The sequence below is a fragment of the Hordeum vulgare genome, chromosome 2H (genome assembly GCF_904849725.1).
Source record: "Hordeum vulgare subsp. vulgare chromosome 2H, MorexV3_pseudomolecules_assembly, whole genome shotgun sequence".
In the NCBI taxonomy this organism is placed as follows: domain Eukaryota; kingdom Viridiplantae; phylum Streptophyta; class Magnoliopsida; order Poales; family Poaceae; genus Hordeum; species Hordeum vulgare.
In genome coordinates this window covers 656,395,174-656,410,087 of record NC_058519.1, presented here as the reverse complement: position 1 = coordinate 656,410,087, position 14,914 = coordinate 656,395,174, and positions in this window count along the sequence as shown.

The window sequence follows — 14,914 nt, the reverse complement described above, 5'->3', positions numbered from 1 at the left end:
TCACATCACCTTGATCAGGCCACGGGCGTGGTTCCGCATCATCTCGATGCTTGGGAACCAGCCCGTGATTTCACGAAGCTGCTCACGGATCGATCTTGCACGGCCTTCTGCCAGGCAATGCTCTGGTCCATGGCGCCGGTGGTTGCGTCGTGTGGGAGAGAGGACATGGGGGAGAGCGAAGAGACGGAGGGCGGCGATTTCTGTGTAGGAGGAGATGGGGGAGTGGTGCGAAGAGACGGTGGGTGGGTGTGTGGTCTTTTCATCATTTACACCAGCCTACCTCGGAAACCGAAACGGCTACCGCTTGCAAAACACGCTAACACTAAATACAGAGGGTACCCAAATACAGAAGTAGTATTTATTTTTTGACGGGAACGTGAGCATTCAGTTGCATGCACTAGATAGAACTAGATAGAACATATATGAACTAGATAGAACATAGATAAATAAGCTCAGTTGCATGCACTAGATAGAACTAGATAGAACATATATGAACTAGATAGAACATAGATAAATAAGCACGACATAGATATATAGAACATATATGAACACGACATATATAGTACCATTACATAGATAAATAAGCACGACATAGATATATAGTACGATTACATAGATAGATAAGACCCTAAACCCTAACTAGATAAACTCCTCCTCCTCCCCATGGCACCACCGGGTGCTCCAAGCTCCAAGCTCCAAGGCAAACACCTCTGTCACGCCCAAGATGCGACCCTATCCTCAATTTGGCACGAAGGCCTCGTCAGGGATAGAAGCGCATCTCGTCGTGTCGCAAGAATGGATATCGTTACAAGTACATGTACTGAAAAGAAGAGATATATATAGAATTGGCTTACACTCGCCACAAGCTACATCAGAGTCACATCACTACATTACATAATCATCAAGAGTAAGAGCAGGGTCCGACTACAGACGAAAACAAACGAGAAAATAAGAACGACGTCTATCCTTGCTATCCCAGGCTGCCGGCCTGGAACCCATCCTAGATCGATGAAGAACAAGAAGAAGAAAGCAACTCCAAATGAACAATCAACGCGCTCGCGTCCAGTAACCTTTACCTGTACCTGCAACAGGTGTTGTAGTAATCCGTGAGCCACAGGGGACTCAGCAATCTCATTTCCAAAGGTACGAAGACTAGCAAAGCTTAATAGGTGAGGCAAGGTTAAGTGGTGAGGTTGCAGCAGCGACTAAGCATATATTTGGTGGCTAACTTACGAATACCAGAAATAAGAGGGGGAAGATCTACGCATAACGTACATGAACTACTGATGATCAAATGATTGATCCTGAACACCTACCTACGTCAGACATAACCCCATCGTGTCCTCTATCGGAGAAGGAACTCACGAAAGAGACAGTCACGGTTACGCACTCAGTTGGCATGTTTTAATTAAGTTAACTTCAAGTTCTCTAGAACCAGTGTTAAACAAAGTTTCCACGTTGCCACATAACCGCGGGCACGGCTTTCCAAAAGATTTAACCCTGCAGGGGTGCTCCAACTAGTCCATCACAAATTACCACAAGCCGCATAGAAATCCTCAATCACGAAGCTCGCGATCTCGTCGGATTCCCTAGTGGAAACCTCAACTCTGAGATTACCCAAAGCATCACCGGAATCCCGATACACAAGATATCTCGTCAAAGGTAAAACTAATCCAGCAAGGCCGCCTGGCGTGTCGACGATCCCGATAGGAGCCGCGTATCTCGTTCTCACGAGACGACGGATAAGCGACGCGTACGAGTGCCAAACCTCGAGTTTCCTCGCGGTGGCCCCGCACAGTGCTCTGTTTTGGACCAGCACCATCAGCAATGGCCCTCCCTGTATTATGTAAAATTACTCCTCGGGTAGCGCTAACTCCCTATGCATTTCAATTTAACAGAATTATTATGTTGGGCAAATGTAGTACCAATGTTGGGCCTTGCCAGACCAGCTTTAATCTAAAACGAATTATCAAGGGGGTCCCCATAACAACCCTGATCATGTTAGGAGCGCTCATTTATGGAACATAACACCGGTAGCCGAAACTAAGGGGGCAAAGGTGGAACAAAGCACCAGGCTAGAAAGGCCGAGCCTTCCACCTTTTACCAAGTATATAGGTGCATTAAATTAAATAGCATTTAATATGGTGATATAACAAGGAACCCATGTTTTCACATGGAAGCAATGCACCCGCAACTAGCAACGCTAACACAGGGTTAAGCAAGCGGTAACATAGCCAATCAGTGGTTTGCTAGGTCGAACAGGTTGAAGGTTATCATGGCATTGTTGAGAGGCTGATATTTAACATATGGTAGGCAACGAGACATAATCGATAGAAACGGTAAAACTAGCATGGCAATCATAGTAATGGTATCTGGGGAAATGATCATCTTGCATGAGATCCCGCTTGGAAGAAGAATGAATCCGAGAAGTCGGCGAACCAACGTAGTCGAACGGGTCCTCACATTCCGACACGCTTACGGAACTCTATTGGAACGGAGCAAACCGGAAAAAAACATCCTAGACGGAATATTAAATTGTAGTTAACATGTCAAGGGGTGAAGCAGTGACCCTACATGGCATCCTAGACGGTTTAACTCGCGGAACTAAGAACGGACGCTACGGCTCAATAGACATGCAACACAAGAAAATTATGCCATGAATGCGCCATGCATGCGAGTTCAAACATCATGGGCAAGAAGAGAAAGAAACAGGTGTCGCCATGGCGAGCGAAAGGGAAACTATGGCGGCAAGATGGAAACGATGCCACGGCAACGTTCCTATCTCGATACTCAACGAGATATTGTGCCAACGTATACAAGCGTGTGCGGAAACGTTAAATAAAGAATGGGGTGATCCCGTATCTCGGGTTCCCATGTGTCGAGGCACGACGAAAGAAGACAACGTGCAACGGGCATACATACGGTGCAAACAAACGATACAACTCATACAACACTACACACGTTCACGACAACGTCTCAACGTTATACCTTCGAAGCGTGCTATTCGAAGCTGTTCGGGTCGTAGCGGACCAACGGTCGTCGTGGAAGTCGTGGTCGTCGTGGAAGTAGTCGTACACGCACCGGTAGTTGAAGTGGTGGTACACGGTCTTCGGCGACGGTAGTCGTTCGCTTGCGTCGGTAGACGATCTTCGGCGTCGGGAGTCGAACATGTTTCCGAAGAGGTCGGGGTTGTCGCGGATGTCGTGGATCTCATGAACTTGTCGGCGCCTCACTGTGGCGGGGATGGTGCACGCGGCGACGTAACCAGCGGCAGCAAACAGCAACGCGACGCAAGCAGCAAAGCGGCAGCAGGCAACCAACAACATGGCAAACTAGCATGCCGCAACCGACATCCTAGCATCTATCTAGCGTCAGCCAGCAACAAACTGCAACAGCTAGCAATTACTAACTAGCGGCAACCGGCTAGGCAACTAACCTAGAAACAATGCACTAGGCAGCAGAGCAACTAAGCAACAACACCAGTACAAGCAGCAACTACCCGACAGCAAGAGCTACAACCGGCACACAGCGGCACACACCAGCATCTGGCTCGGCAGCTACAACAACATCATTACGCAACAGCAGCAGCCGCTCGACAACAACAGCAAAACGGCATGGCAGGCAAGCAACTAGAGCAGCAGCACGCGGCATGGCAGCAGCAACCAACAGCAACAGCATCGGTACAGCTGCAGCTAGCAGCAAACAACAACTACAGCCACAAGCCAGCTGCAAAACGGCGGCAGCAACAGGAATAGCAACAGGCAGCATCGACAACAGCAACAGCATACTCGCAGAAGCTTGGCATCAGCAACAGCTTCGGCAGGGGAACGCCAAGGCGGCTCGGCAGGACGACGGCGCACAGAGGACCAAGGCATGGCGAGGGACGCGGGGCGCGGGGTGCGGGGCTCCTGCAGGCGGGCGGTGGCAGGGAACCGGCGCGGGAGACGGCGGGGCCGAGGGGGCGCCGCACGGGACCGCCGACAAGGACGACCACGAGGCGGCGCGGGGAGCTGCTGCTCAGCGAGCTCCTGCTGGCGCGCGGGGCCTGGCGGCGACCAGGGCGACGACGGAGCACGGGAGGCCAAGGGCGAGGTCGGGGCGAGCCATGGCGGGGCGAGGGAGGCAGTGCAGGAACGGCGGCTCGCGGCGAGGGCGAGGCAGGACGAGGGCGTCGAGGACTGGGGAAGAACAGAGGGGAGGCTCGCGAGGTCTCCGGCGACGTGGGGGCGAGGCCATGGCGCAGCCATGGCGGCAAGGCAGCTCGGGCCTGGCAGCGAGGGAACGACGGTGCAGCGCGGCGGGGTGGAGCAGCTCCTGGCCTGGGAGGAGGTACCGGGAGGAGAGGGGATCGCCGAGGGGGAAGAGGGGATCGGGCAAGGCACAGAAACAGAGGGAGAGGGAGCTGCACGGGAGGAAGAGGAAAACGGCGTAGGGGAGAGGACGAGGGACGAGGAGGGGATCGGGAGGCCGACGCTAGGGTTGGGCCTTGGATGCTTGGGCCTGGGCCTGACCGGCTGGCTCCCTCCTCTTTCTGGTTTTTTTTCCTTTAAAAAAATAGAACACTCCGCAAAAGGAAAAGGTTTAAAGAAAAGGAAATAAAATAAATGCTTTTGAGCTCCTTGAAAAATAAACCCCAACTATAAGAAATAGATTGGGCTTTTTCTAACGAATAAAAATAAAACATTTTTGAAGAATAAGATAAAACCGCGTTTTAGAAATATAAAGAGACTCTAATTTTAAAATAAAACAAGAGGAGAAAATAAAGAAAACCCAAGGGGTTGCCCCCACATTAAATAGAAGGATTTTAAAAGAAGACGAACTTTTAAAAGGGGGTTAAAACTGAAATCTTTTTAAACAGCCACGAAATAAAACAAGAGATGAGAGAAGGGTTTTAGGTCCACGGGCAATAGGGTTTTGAGGTGGCTCTCACGCACCCACTCTCATCACGCCAACAAACGACGCCACACTCGCAAAGCACTCACACCCAACAACATGGAGCAACAAGCAGCACCGACAAAACACAGATGACATGATGCCATGCATGATGCCATGATGCAAACTACATGATGATGCAACAAATAAAAATAACACACGACGGAAACAAAAATAAAGGGGGAATCTTCTGGAACTTTGGTCTCGGGCTGTCCCAACTCTCCTACACTACAAGAGGATCTCACCCCGAGATCCGAGAATGAAAATGGGGAGAGGATGAGAAAGAACGAGAGGTAAAAACTTTGTTGCTTCTTTGACAAACGAGTGAAACCAACGATCCTTGAAAGTTGCAAGGAGATGAGGATTGACATGAAAAGAAGCAAGAATTCACGGAAAATTTCGGCAGCACTTCGGTAGGAAAATGGGACAAAAAATTCGATAAGAAGAGAGAATTACACAATATACATATCAAACAACTAAACAGAACAAGGGAACACCATGATCTTGATAGAACACCAAGATAGACCCAAAGAGCAACAACACAATGCCTCCGGAAGAATAGAATAGGAACTAGCTCATACGGAAGAAGAGAATGAAGAGAGAATGACAACTTCTAACTCCAACGAACTTGGCAAGCATCCTTGCAAGAAGAATTGAACGTAGTTGTTGGAAAACAACAACGAAAAGAACAAGATAGTAGTGGGCTTATGGGAACCTTTCAAACTAATGAAGTGACAACCAGCCACTAACAGAAACAAGGATTGATTGGGAGAAACAAGATATGAACAATTTCTTACACCAAGAGGATACATTGAGAACTTGGATTAATGACAAGCACCATGATAGCAACAATCCATAGGAAAAGCTTTAGGTGAAATCCAAACCAAGATAGCTCAATGAAGAATCATGGGTTGAAATACCTCATGATCAAAGAATTGATGGATTTAATTATCTCATTCCTGAAAGAAAATCTCTTCGAGACTCCTACACTAACAAGAATGCTATAATACCACCTCAAAGGATAAAGGAAGAACAATTGCACATAGAAATCAAGAGAAAGGATACTTGAGGTTCTCCAACAGAATCTTGAAGAACACTTGAGAATGAATTGAAACCTTGATGAACCACCATGAAGGACCTCCGTATACAAATGAACGATGCAACGATATGAAGGTAGACAAGAATAAGATTATGACCTTACCAAGATTTAGATGAAGCCTCACAAAGAGATACTAAAAGAACTTGGAACTCCGAAAAAAAATAAAGATAAGCACACGAGAAAAGAATTGAAACCATGAGCCACTCCGGAAGAAGAATTGAAATCTCTTGGAAGAAGGAAGAACAAGAATAAGAATTATGTTATGCTTATTCTTCATCAAGTTAAATTGATGACAAGCAACGGATCTAGCATACCACTTATTCTTCTAGAAATGAATCTTGAAGAGGCAGAAAGATAAGCACCACTTGAGGCAAAATTGAAGGAAGCACCGGTAAGAATTTGCAATTGAATGCGAAAACAAAGAATTAATGGAGATACATGAGAATGATGAGATCATGAGCCACCTGAGAGAAAACTTGAACAAGGCACCAGATAATCGAGAGACGAACGAAGATACAACAATTGAGAAGAATTGAGGATGAAAGCTGAAAGCTGAGAACGAAGAAGTCTTCTGAAATGATGGCCTTCGGAGGAACGAGAAATAAAAACAACTCAGAAATGCACCGGATAGCAAGAAAGGGATACTCATGATTGGAACAAATGAGAGGATAACACGAAGCTGAGACGACAATCTCCAAGAGAATGGACCAAGATTTACGAGGAACACTCCTTCGAATTTGCAAGCTGAGAATGATGACGAGGAACAACACCAAGAATAGCTGAGACACTCCGGAATAAAGAAGAATGAAAGGTTGAGCCAATATGAGAATTAATTCAAATAGGTCTTGAAGAAGGAATATGACTGATGAAATCATTCTTACGTCATAGTTGAAAAATAATTAGAGATCTCCGGAAAAAAAAAGATACATATAAGATCCTGGGAAAAACCTGTGGGTTATGGGCCCACTCGAAGAAACCACCATTAGAAAAGATTGCTTAGAAGAGAGATATTGCACCGGTATGAAGAGAACTAGATGAGGTTAGCACCTCGAAATAATTAAAGAATTGAGAACAAGAAACTTCTAGAATAAATTCAACGCTCCGGGTAGAATAGAGAGAAATGACAACAAGAAAGCGTGATAAGAATCTCCAACATGGGGAAGAATTTACAAGGATGAAAAGGATATGATGAACATAGATGACTGAATTAAATTCACCGGAAAAGAACAAAATGAAGAAATGATGAACTCGACTCCTGAGAATCTTCACAATGAATCACCGGATAAGAGAGAAAAGAACAGAAAGCGGAAGCACAAAGAAAAGAAAACTCTTGGATGAAAATCCAATCACTGAAGAAAAGGGTGGGAGGGCGGGGAAAAACAAAGAAAAATTGAGACAGATGATCTGCAAAAACTGGAGAAGATTGAATTCAGTTGTAGAGAAGCACACCGGTTGGAAAAGAATTAACATGACGACTCCAGTTGACAAGAATGATAAGACAATTGATTGAGCAAAAGAATTAATACTCTCAAAAAAAATATGAGGACGCCACTTAGGAAAGATCTGAAACACCACTTGACATCGAAGCAACTTGAATTACCATATTCCAACAAAACAAAGGGTGCGGCTTGCAATTAGCCAGAACAAACTCATGAGAAAGATTTCGTCCAATATTTTCGTGGACAAGATCGCACTGGCTCGATTTTACAGTAGCCATCAAGTGCAAGGCAGTGCACCCGACATACGAAGCGTCCCCGAGTCGTAGCAAGCTACAAGGACTCTTTAAGACACAACGTGTACCGCTGTAAGTCGACCATGAACAAACGAATCCACTAGATGTCGAACCCCAACCTGACATCATGCATTTGTTGGAAGATTGTCCTATAAGCAACTACTTGAATTCCCACCTATGAATTCCCAAAATATCTGGTCATGCAATCTGGTACACGGATACAAGGAGTAATAATCACACAACTCCTATACTAACCCGTCACCTGTATCACATCCATCAACACACAACCAGAATCTCGGACATTCATCTACAACAGACCCTCGTGATCACAATGATACAAAGTATGGCAGTACTCCCGAACAATCCGCACCAGTACTGGGGACATCGGGGTTATCTCGCCACTACTAGTATTGAAGCAATTACGAACATCCTTCGTTCTGAGATACTAAGAAATCTGAATGATAACGATGTGCTCAAGAATCCCCTGGAACTCAACTCCCCGGAGACTTAAAGCAGATAGGAGGCACCAAGACAGAACTCCGTCACATCGGCATCATATAGATTCCAAAAATATCCGCGTGATCCTAAAAAAAATTTGAGTGAGAAGAGGAGTAGAATTAAAATATTACGTCAAGATTCCTCACCAGAGCATAGAAGAGGAGAAAAAAGAATCCTACTCTCCGATATATAACTAGACTCAAAGCAGTTTTTCACTAGACTCGACTCGGCCAAGTTCGATCAATCAAGGGGGCTCCTAGGTCGGTACTACTCTGATACCAACTTGTCACGCCCAAGATGCGACCCTATCCTCAATTTGGCACGAAGGCCTCGTCAGAGATAGAAGCGCATCTCGTCGTGTCGCAAGAATGGATATCGTTACAAGTACATGTACTGAAAAGAAGAGATATATATAGAATTGGCTTACACTCGCCACAAGCTACATCAGAGTCACATCAGTACATTACATAATCATCAAGAGTAAGAGCAGGGTCCGACTACGGACGAAAACAAACGAGAAAATAAGAACGACGTCCATCCTTGCTATCCCAGGCTGCCGGCCTGGAACCCATCCTAGATCGATGATGAAGAAGAAGAAGAAAGCAACTCCAAATGAACAATCAACGCGCTGGCGTCTAGTAACCTTTACCTGTACCTGCAACTGGTGTTGTAGTAATCTGTGAGCCACAGGGGACTCAGCAATCTCATTTCCAAAGGTATCAAGACTAGCAAAGCTTAATAGGTGAGGCAAGGTTAAGTGGTGAGGTTGCAGCAGCGACTAAGCATATATTTGGTGGCTAACTTACGAATACCAGAAATAAGAGGGGGAAGATCTACGCATAACGGACGTGAACTACTGATGATCAAATGATTGATCCTGAACACCTACCTACGTCAGACATAACCCCACCGTGTCCTCGATCGGAGAAGGAACTCACGAAAGAGACAGTCACGGTTACGCACTCAATTCGCATGTTTTAATTAAGTTAACTTCAAGTTATCTAGAACCAGTGTTAAACAAAGTTTCCACGTTGCCACATAACCGCGGTCACGGCTTTCCGAAAGATTTAACCCTGCAGGGGTGCTCCAACTAGTCCATCACAAATTACCACAGGCCGCATAGAAATCCTCAATCACGAAGCTCGCGATCTCGTCGGATTCCCTAGTGGAAACCCTCAACTCTGAGATTACCCAAAGCATCACCGGAATCCCGATGCACAAGATATCTCGTCAAAGGTAAAACTAATCCAGCAAGGCCGCCCGACGTGTGGACGATCCCGATAGGAGCCGCGTATCTCTTTCTCAGGACACGACGGATAAGCGACGCGTACGAGTGCCAAACCTCAGGTTTCCTCACGGTGGCCCCGCACAGTGCTCTGTTTTGGACCAGCACCATCAGCACTGGCCCTCCCTGTATTATGTAGAATTACTCCTCGGGTAGCGCTAACTCCCTATGCATTTCAATTTAACAGAATTATTATGCTGGGAAAATGTAGTACCAATGTTTGGCCTTGCCAGACCAGCTTTAATCTAAAACAAATTATCAAGGGGGTCCCCATAACAACCCCGATCGTGTTAGGAGCGCTCATTTATGAAACATAACACCGGTAGCCAATACTAAGGGGGCAAAGGTGGAACAAAACACCAGGCTAGAAAGGCCGAGCCTTCCACCTTTTACCAAGTATATAGGTGCATTAAATTAAATAGCATTTAATATGGTGATATAACAAGGAACCCATGTTTTCACATGGAAGCAATGCACCTGCAACTAGCAACGCTAACACAGGGTTAAGCAAGCGGTAACATAGCCAATCAGTGGTTTGCTAGGTCGAATAGGTTGAAGGTTATCATGGCATTGTTGAGAGGCTGATATTTAACATATGGTAGGCAACGAGACATAATCGATAGAAACGGTAAAACTAGCATGGCAATGATAGTAATGGTATCTGGGGAAATGATCATCTTGCCTGAGATCCAGCTTGGAAGAAGAATGACTCCGAGAAGTCGGCGAACCAACGTAGTCGAACGGGTCCTCACATTCCGACACGCTTGCGGAACTCTATCGGAACGGAGCAAACCGGAAACAAACATCAACACAGATATTCACCACACGATGCACAACATGATGCACAACCTAATATGATGCATAATCAGTTCAGTGATGCAAGGGATGGCATGGCAATTCACCTCACGCAAACTCTACACATTAAGTGAAGCTCGATATGCAACGGGTTGCATATCGACAAAACTCCACGATTGATTATTTAGTTCACTCCCGATTATTTACACGGCAATATTAAATTGTAGTTAACATGTCAAGGGGTGAAGCGGTGACCCTACATGGCATCCTAGACGGTTTAACTCGCGGAACTAAGAATGGACGCTACGGCTCAATAGACATGCAACACAAGAAAATTATGCCATCAATGCGTCATGCATGCGAGTTCAAACATCACGGGCAAGAAGAGAAAGAAACAGGTGTCGCCACGGCGAGCGAAAGGGAAACTATGGCGGCAAGACGGAAACGATGCCACGGCAACGTTCCTATCCCGATACTCAACGAGATATTATGTGAACGTATACAAGCGTGTGCGGAAACGTTAAATAAAGAATGGGGTGATCCCGTATCTCGGGTTCCCATGTGTCGAGGCACGATGAAAGAAGACAACGTGCAACGGGCATACATACGGTGCAAACAAACGATACAACTCATACAACACTACACACGGTCACGACAACATCTCAACGTTATACCTTCGAAGCGTGCTATTCGAAGCGGTTCGGGTCGTAGCGGACCAACGGTCGTCGTGGTCGTCGTGGAAGTAGTCGTACACGCGCCGGTAGTTGAAGTAGTGGTACACAATCTTCGGCGACGGTGGTCGTTCGCTTGCGTCGGTAGACGATCTTCGGCGTCGGGAGTCAAACATGTTTCCGAAGAGGTCGGGGTCGTCGTGGATGTCGTGGATCTCGTGAACTTGTCGGCGTCTCATGGTGGCGGGGATGGTGCACGCAGCGACGTAACCAGCGACAGCAAACAGCAACGCGACGCAAGCAGCGGGCAACCAACAGCATGGCAAACTAGCATGCCGCAACCGACATCCTAGCATCTATCTAGCGTCAGCCAGCAACAAACTGCAGCAGCTAGCAATTACTAACTAGAAGCAACAGGCTAGGCAACTAACCTAGAAGCAATGCACTAGGCAGCAGAGCAACTAAGCAACAACACCAGTACAAGCAACAACTACCCGGCAGCAAGAGCTACAACCGGCACACAGCGACATACACCAGCATCTAGCTCGGCAGCTACAACAACATCATTACGCAACAGCAGCAGCCGCTCGACAGCAACAGCAAAATGGCACGGCAGGCAAGCAACTAGAGCAGCAGCACGCGGCATGGCAGCAGCAACCAACAACAACAGCATCGGTACAGCTACAGCTAGCAACAAACAACAACTACAGCCGCAGGCCAGCTGCAAAACGGCGGCAGCAATAGGGACAGCAACAGGCAGCATCGGCAACAACAACAACATACTCGCAGCAGCTTGGCATCAGCAACAGCTTCGGCAGGGGAACGCCAAGGCGGCTCGGCAGGACGACAGCACACGGAGGACCAAGGCATGGCGAGGGACGCGGGGCGCGGGGCTCCTGCAGGCGGGCGGCGGCAGGGAACCAGCGCGGGAGACGGCGGGGCCGAGGGGGCGCAGCACGGGACTGCCGGCAAAGACGACCACGAGGCGGCGCAGGGAGCTGCTGCTCGGCAAGCTCCTGCTGGCGCGCGGGGCCTGGCGGAGACCAGGGCGATGACGGAGCACGGGAGGCCAAGGGCGAGGTCGGGGCGAGCCATGGCGGGGCGAGGGAGGCAGTGCGGGAATGGCGGCTTGCGGCGAGGGCGTCGGGGACTGGGGAAGAACAGAGGGGAGGCTCGCGAGGTCTCCGGTGGCGTGGGGGCGAGGCCATGGCGCAACCATGGCGGCGAGGCAGCTCGGGCCTGGCAACGAGGGAACGGCGGCGCAGCGCGGCGGGGTGGAGCAGCTCCTGGCCTGGGAGGAGGTATCGGGAGGAGAGGGGATCGCCGAGGGGGAAGAGGGGATCGGGCAAGGCACAGAAACAGAGGGAGAGGGAGCTACATGGGAGGAAGAGGAAAACGGCGCAGAGGAGGGGATCGGGAGGCCTACGCTAGGGTTGGGCCTAGGATGCTTGGGCCTCGGCCTGACCGACTGGCTCCCTCCACTTTCTGGTTTTTTTTCCTTTTAAAAAAAACAAAACACACCGCAAGAGGAAAAGGTTTAAAGAAAAGGCAATAAAATAAATGCTTTCGGGCTCCTTGAAAAATAAACCCCAACTATAAGAAATAGATTGGGCTTTTTTTTAACGAATAAAAATAAAACATTTTTGAAGAATAAGATAAAACCCCGTTTTAGAAATAGAAAGAGACTCTAATTTTAAAATAAAACAAGAGGAGAAAATAAAGAAAACCCAAGGGGTTGCCCCCACATTAAATAAAAGGATTTTAAAAGAAGACGAACTTTTAAAATGGGGTTAAAACTGAAATCTCTTTAAACAGCCACGAAATAAAACAAGAGTTGAGAGAAGGGTTTTAGGTCCACGGGCAATAGGGTTTTGAGGTGGCTCTCACGCACCCACTCTCATCACGCCAACAAATGACGCCACACTCGCATAGCACTCACACCCAACAACATGGAGCAACAAGCAGCACCGACAAAACACAGATGACATGATGCCATGCATGATGCCATGATGCAAACTACATGATGATGCAACAAATAAAAATAACACACGACGGAAACAGAAATAAAGGGGGAATCTTCTGGAACGTCGGTCTCGGGCTGTCACATCCTCCTCCTCACTCGTCGTCGCCGTCGGTGCGGTACGAGAGAGTGTGCATGCTGCCGTTGGGGAAGGTGATGTCCAGATCCGTGAAGATGTTGTATGTTGTGAATGCGATAAACTCGCATCCACACCAAAAAAACACGACCGAGGAGGTTGTAAGCATCGATGTTGTTGGTGAACCTCACAATAAGGCCGATAGGATAGCCATTGTTGGTCAGCTCCTCCACGTGGAACATCACCGGAGAACCCCTGGGGAGTTGGCGGTAGCCGGCGGAGAGGAAGAACTCGGTGAGAGCCCTTGCACCCCTCCACCTCGAGATCGCCCACACCCGTAGGGTGTTCTCCACCTGGACTTGGGGAGGGTAGAGCATCTCGGGGACGGTGGGCGGCACACGGTAGGTCATCCCGGTGTAGTTCATCTTCCGGCGTGAGAGGTGGAGAAGATGGACTAGGAGATGAAGAAGAAGGCCGGGTGGGAGAAGATGATGTTAGGGGGTGCTTAAAACTCGTGCTTAAATAGGGGTGCTAGCCATGGTGTGCATCGAGTGTGAAACGGCTACCGCATGGCATCGAGGGGGCATCGAGTGTGTACACACCCCACGTAGCACAGGGTCAATTAAAACAGGGTACACGTCGCACATGAGCAATTAAAACGAGCCGAAAAATGACTGCTGCGTCGGTCGGGTTGGGCGACGAGCTTCTGCATGGCTGAGCCGCTGCGTGCCTCTGTTGCGTCGGTCGGGTTGCTGCTCTCTATGGCGTTGGGCGTGCTCCCGCTCGATCGATGCGCATGCATGCAGTGTCGGTCCAACGGGCGAGCGAGGGGAGGCAGGGCAAGCGAGGGGAGGCACGGCTACGCGCATGCATGCAAGGTTGATACGCGTCTTCTCGTCAAACGGATAAAAGGGTGGGCCGCCTTTAATTAAGCCCAACAACGCATGCACGCGTCTTCTCGTCCAGCAATAAAAAAGAGGGCTAAAAAGGCCAGCCAATCAGAGTGAAGGCCACGGATCGCTGTTGACGTAGCCCTAATGCGCGATCCAGATCGTCCATTCACGGCGATCCAATGGTCCGATGGGGTGCTGGGTTTTGAGAGGTTTGGACGGGGTTTTGAGGGGTTTTGATGAGGTTTTGAGAGGTTTTCAAGGGTTAGGGTAGAGCATAACTAATTCAAAAAAAATCAAAAAAATATAAAACTTGTGCCAATCATCATTATATGTGACTAGGCTGCTAGGAAAAATAATAAACTTGGACTATGAAGTTTTTCATGAAAAACCCTTCACAAAAGTGGCTATAACGTACGAGGTTGTACGGTTTTCAAAAGTTAGGGTTGGCTATAACTAATTCAAAAAAATCAAAAAAATATATAACTTGTGCCAATCACCTTTCTATATGACTAGGTTGCTAGGAAAAATAATAAACTTGGACTATGAAGTTTTTCATGAAAAACCCTTCACAAAAGTGGCTATCATGTACGAGGTTGTACGGTTTTCAAAAGTTAGGATTGGCTATAACTAATTAAAAAAAATCAAAAAATATATAAAACTTGTGCCAATCATCTTTCTATATGACTAGGTTGCTAGGAAAAATAATAAACTTGGACTATGAAGTTTTTCACGAAAACCCTTCACAAAAGTGGCTATCACGTACGAGGTTGTACGGTTTTCAAAAGTTAGGGTTGGCTATAACTAATAAAAAAAATCAAAAAAATATAAAACTTGTGCCAATCATCTTTCTATATGACTAATATGTCAAGTTTCATTTTTTGGCTGATTTGAAGAAGGTCAAAAAAAAACTTGC